At 36.7% G+C, this 5,735-nt stretch overlaps 1 pseudogene across 1 annotated transcript; it reads right to left on the bottom strand.

Moving 5' to 3' along the window:
- Positions 1 to 462: 462 nt before the first annotated feature.
- LOC143573520 (S-adenosyl-L-methionine-dependent uroporphyrinogen III methyltransferase, chloroplastic-like) lies at positions 463 to 2,729 on the bottom strand (annotated as a pseudogene). The gene is made up of 5 exons (XR_013142449.1): positions 2,304 to 2,729; positions 1,301 to 1,378; positions 1,140 to 1,209; positions 778 to 1,055; positions 463 to 689 (listed from the first exon to the last, which is right to left on the bottom strand). The product of XR_013142449.1 is annotated as an S-adenosyl-L-methionine-dependent uroporphyrinogen III methyltransferase, chloroplastic-like (transcript).
- Between the last annotated feature and the right edge of the window lie 3,006 nt (positions 2,730 to 5,735).

The following is a 5,735-nucleotide window of genomic DNA, read 5'->3' on the forward strand; positions in this document are numbered from 1 at the left end:
AATTGAGCCCATATTGTCAACCCTAGTTGGATTATAAAAGCCCATTTTTTCTCAATTGGGCCAGTTATGGCAGTTTTGGCTTTCTAAGTTCTTTTGGTTATGGTATGAGTATTCAGTTTTCTGCTAGCCCATATTACAGCCCATTTGAGTATTAAGCAAATTAGCTATATTTTGACTTACCGAAGGACTCCATTGCCCATACCATAAAGAAAAGTAGACAAAATAGTATTACGACACCGTTCAAATTGAACAACAAAAATTTATTCATTGTGGCCTGTTACACCTTACCGGCCAGCCAAACCCACATTATGTAACCAAAATCCCACCATAACACCCACATTTGTCAATTTTGACCGAAATCATGCGTCTTTTGCTTTCCGATCATTATTAACATACTCACAAAATTCGTCTATCATCTTGAAGCCGTGAGCAGCAGATCTATAGTTTTCCCATCCAATTTTGCCACTTCCCATAAAAATATTCATTCACCTGTCGCTGTTCTCATGAACCGCGTACATTCATCTTGATCAGAGATTTCATACAAACGGGATTATACATGACGACTCGTCCATACAAGTTTGAGGCCATAACGGTGAAAGAGCCACAACTTTTCCAATAAATATCAGAGTCGGTGAGACAAGCTGTTCCGATGCTATCTTATCAGCAAGATCCTTCAACTCTGCTAATACCTGCATAATGTTGCAACATTAGTCAGAATCCCAACCCGTTACACAATCCTTCATATATTTGTGCGTATAAATATATATGTGTACTTACAATGCGTTGTTGTGGTGTGGTTCCACGCTCAACCGCAGCTGCTGGTGTGCCAGGTGGTAAACCATGTTGAATTAACTTTGAAACGAGTGCAGGGAGAGTAGATAATCCCATGTACACAACTAAAGTTGAGTCAGGATCGGCTGCATTCTCGGCTACAAAAAGAGGGTCGGTCCCACCTTTTCTTGAGTGTCCGGTTAGAAACCGAACACTGTTTGCTACTCCCCTGTGTGTTAACGGAATGCCCAATTCTGCTGCTATCCCTGAGGCAGCAGTTATGCCTTCAAAAGTACAAGTCAATGACTATTAGTAAAATGTCTAATATGCCCTTTGTAGTTAGTTATTTAAGTTAGTTAGGTAGGTACCGGGAATGACTTTGACTTGAATGCCTTTTTGTTGAAGAAAATCCATCTCTTCTCCGCCTCTTCCAAACACCTACAAAATCCAAACCGTTTCAGAAATTAAAAACCGGTGAATTGTCGTGACGAGTTATAAACACCAAAAATATTGTATATGAAAAACACACCAATGGGTCCCCGCCTTTAAGCCTCACGACGTTTGCCCCGACTTCAGCAAAACTCAAAAGCAACTCGTGAATCTCCTCCTGCATCCATTATCCAAAAAACAATTGGAAAACAAGAATATATGAATAAACCAATTAACGTGGGTTATTTATGTAATTTTACAACGATTTTAGCTGCAATTTGCAAACATGGATAAATCTTATAAATTTTTAATGTTTCCCAAGTCTAAAACATATCACAACCGTTCACCTTATACAGGTATATATACACAGACAAAGTTATGATATGAAATATGACAAAACCAAACCAAACCGAACCAAATTTACGAATTTCAATTTTTTATTTCTAATTTAAGTACTTTATAAAATTTTAATAAATAGTGTGACCCGAATACTTTAGCCCAAATGTGTAGTTATTGATTAACTAGTGATCAACAAAAAGATTTAGGCCCAAAATCATTATTTTAGGCCAACTTTTTTTTTTCTCGTCATGAGATTTTCAAGCTCAAATGACAAAATCAAAGGGTTTTTAAAAAACTGAAACTTGTAGTGTTTCGTTCGGTTTGAGTACAAAATTGATCCATGCACACCCCTAGATAACACTACCAGCGGTTTTTAAAAACTAAAAAGCTGAAACTTGTAGTTTTTGGCTCGGTTGGATCCCAAAACTGATCCATGCATACCCCTAGATAACACTACTAGCGGTTTTCAAAAACTAAAAAAACTGAAACTTGTAATGTTTTGTTCGGTTTGATCCCAAAACTGATCCATGCATACCAATCATTTTGTTTTATAAGTTTGATTGGTTTATAGTCAAAATCTCTTCCAATATCACAGTCCCATTTAACTTCTACAAAATTGATATAAAAAATCATGCAAAAACCAAAACTCTAATCCCATAAAGCTTCAAGCTTTCAATAACCCATATTACAAAAACCAAAATGCATAACAACACATACTTTTAAACATTAACAAATGCATAATAAGTATATTATTAACAACTAACCTGTGTTCTGCTATGGTACCCAGCAGTCTTGCCAACATAAAGCATTCTCGCATTCGGCCGGGTCACCCGGACCCGTACCCACCAAATACACATTCCCAGGACCCGAATTCTCATACCCACTTTCTCTCTCCCTCTTCTCCCTCAACACCCGCAACAGATTCTTCAGCTCCGGCAGCTGAAGGGCAATTTCGTAATCTCGGGTTGAGAAATTGGATTCATTGGGTAATGACCGGATTCGTTTTTGAAGACCCAGTTGTCGCGTTGGTAGCGTTCGATTGAGTGTTTCTCGGTGAAGGGAGAGTGTGAAGATGATGTGAAATTGATGGAATTTGGGGGTTTTGAAATGGGTAACTGGATATGGAGATGGGTGGAGTTTAGATGTGAGAGCCATTGGGTTGAATTGATTTGAGAAGAAAGAAGACACATTGATGATTTAATATGTATGGTGGAAGAAGAGAAGAGAAATTGTGATTGGGAAGCTTTTGAGAAATGTGAGAAGGCAAAGGAAGAATGTAGCTTTTGGGAGTTTGAGAGAGGCGGCTGTGAATGTGATTTGGAGATGTTGATGAAACATATGGTTGTTTGATGTTGTCCTTGTTTTTAAGGTACTTGTACCTTTTTGGTCCTTGTTGTGTGTTGCCAACTTGCAACTTGAAGTTGTTTAGATTGTTTTGATGAGTCGCGATTGGCTCAAATAGATTATGTTTTCTTTACATTTATAATGATTTATATTTATATTACAAATGTAAAAAGTTTTAAGTTCATACAACAAGACTCATACCCATAAAGAGAGTGAAAATTAAGTTTAAACAAAAGCCATTGACTAAATTTAAAACCCTACTAAAGATTGTAAAATAAAAGCCTATTTACTTTCACCCAATTTAAAGAAAGAATAAAACGTATATGCATTTTGACTCAAATTGACTGATTAGGAGCCATCTTCTAGATTTTTTTATTAAACACAATTTTATATTTAAGGCCCCATTTTTTTACTCACACAAGGCCCTCGACGTTTCACACTTTCTCAGAGACTATAGAATGCAAATGAGTCGAGCTGCTCACGCTCAAATCAATAAAAACTCAAACAAGTCGTGTTTTTTCGAGCTTGAGCAAAGTCTGAGTTTAAAATAAAGCTCGTTTAGTTATGGAAGCCAAGCTCAAGCCTTGTATGAGATGCTGATTAGGCTCGTCGAGCCTTCAACGAGTCGTATGTATTTTTAAGTATAATTTTTTTTTGACTTCTCATGTATTAATTTCATACTCCACTAAACTCGAGCTGAACCTAGACTCGTTTATGATTTTCTCAGCATATCTTACTATACTATTAAAGCAACATATCTTTTTCACATGTAATTTAACTAGGTTATCCACATAGGATGCCAAGTATACAATTTTTATAAATAAGTTATCCACCTAATAAACAATTTAATTTTAAACATTAACTCCTAAATTGAAGATGTTTTAAAATAAATGGTTATAATCACCATTTATTGAGTAACAAAGACAATTAATTGCCTTTATTTTTATTTTCTAAAATTTTGAGACTTTGTTATTTATTTATTTTTTTTGATTTTGGGAAATTATTTATAAAATTGTGATTTAAGTCACGAAGTTTGAATTTTATTGTTGCTTTATTAAACAGTTTAATTAAAATTATAATTGTTATATCTCATTGTTATATTCATATTTGTAGCATTCTTTATGTTGTGAACTTATATGTTTTATAATTTTAATAAAAATAGTTTTTATAACACACAACTGTAAGGCCCCGAACCCGGTGACCCTACTTTAGCGTCGGATTTACTCATAAACACAGTTCTTCAAATCAGAGTTTATTAAAACTTTTCGCGGAATATAAAACATCAATCATTTGTTACAAAACATTAAATCTTTTCTTTGATACCATAACACAAAACTTTATATTTAAAACATCTTTACTTCTTTCTTCAGATGCCAGCCGTTCAATCCATGCCGTGTGTCATCCTCATGCTAACTCTATAATCAGCTCACCTGCGTGCATACTAAAAGTCAGCTACGCTGAGTGAGTTCTAGTTAATCGAACGCCATACAATACATACACATACATACATATCCGTAGATACATATCCATACTTCACTAGTTACCCTTCTGTTCTACATACATACTCGCTACCATACATACATACATATCTACTATCACTAACCTCAGTCTACCGAGAGTACGTTCATAGATCACCGTCTATACCTGTACTCAAGGTCGTGAACACGTACAAGGTTCGCAGTCCTTACCTATGTTCACCATTTATGGTACGTACAAGGATCGCGGTCCTTCCCTATACCATAGTACATCCACAACACGTACAAGGTTCGCAGTCCTTCCCTATGTTGCAACCTAATTCATAGCACGTACGAGGTTCGCAGTCCTCCCCTATGCTACAAATACAGCACGTATAAGGTTCACAGTCCTTTCCTATGCTGCAACCTAATTCATAGCACGTACGAGGTTCGCAGTCCTCCCCTATGCTACAAATACAGCACGTATAAGGTTCACAGTCCTTTCCTATGCTGCAACCTAATTCATAGCACGTACGAGGTTCGCAGTCCTCCCCTATGCTACAAATACAGCACGTATAAGGTTCACAGTCCTTTCCTATGCTGCAACCTAATTCATAGCACGTACGAGGTTCGCAGTCCTCCCCTATGCTACAAATACAGCACGTATAAGGTTCACAGTCCTTTCCTATGCTGACGCCTATCTACATTACGTATAAGGTTCGCAGTCCTTATCTACGTTTACATATATCATCTACTTCACGTATAAGGCTCGCAGTCCTTAACTACGCCATCACCAGCCGAGTCTATGTCCGACAGAAGCTAGAGGGATTTGCCATCCTAACTTACTATGTCGAACTTAGAACTCACATGCCATTCGTGTACCTGTATACACATACTTACATTATAACATAAGAACACTCTAGGCATTCTTTACCTCATTCATTTAACAACCATACCCCTTGTCGTTACGTGCAATATCCGAAGATCGTTCACGCCCCGACAAGTATTCATTTGAAATATTCATACATCTTCGATATATAATATTCGTACCTTTATTTTTAACCTGACAGTACGCGCAATATCCGAAGATCGTTCGCGTACCGACAAACAATCATTCATATCTATCACACATATCACATATGACATACACTTATCACTTAGGATAAATGTATTAACAACACCTCGAGTATGCACACAGCCCCGAAAACATAACAAGGAATGGGGCTAGAAACTCACCTGAATTTTGCTTCTTTTTCTGATAGCTGTAAATCCCTTCCTTAACTGAGCTCGGCTGACTGTACAAGTTACACGTATCAATACTCGTCTGATCTAATCTGGTGGCCTAGTATTAGCTTACTTTAACTTATCGCTTTTAATTTATTTTCTAAACGAACTTCA

This window comes from Bidens hawaiensis, unplaced genomic scaffold, assembly GCF_021521415.1.
Source record: "Bidens hawaiensis isolate Kalapana, Puna unplaced genomic scaffold, B.hawaiensis_p1.1 tig00000141_1, whole genome shotgun sequence".
In the NCBI taxonomy this organism is placed as follows: domain Eukaryota; kingdom Viridiplantae; phylum Streptophyta; class Magnoliopsida; order Asterales; family Asteraceae; genus Bidens; species Bidens hawaiensis.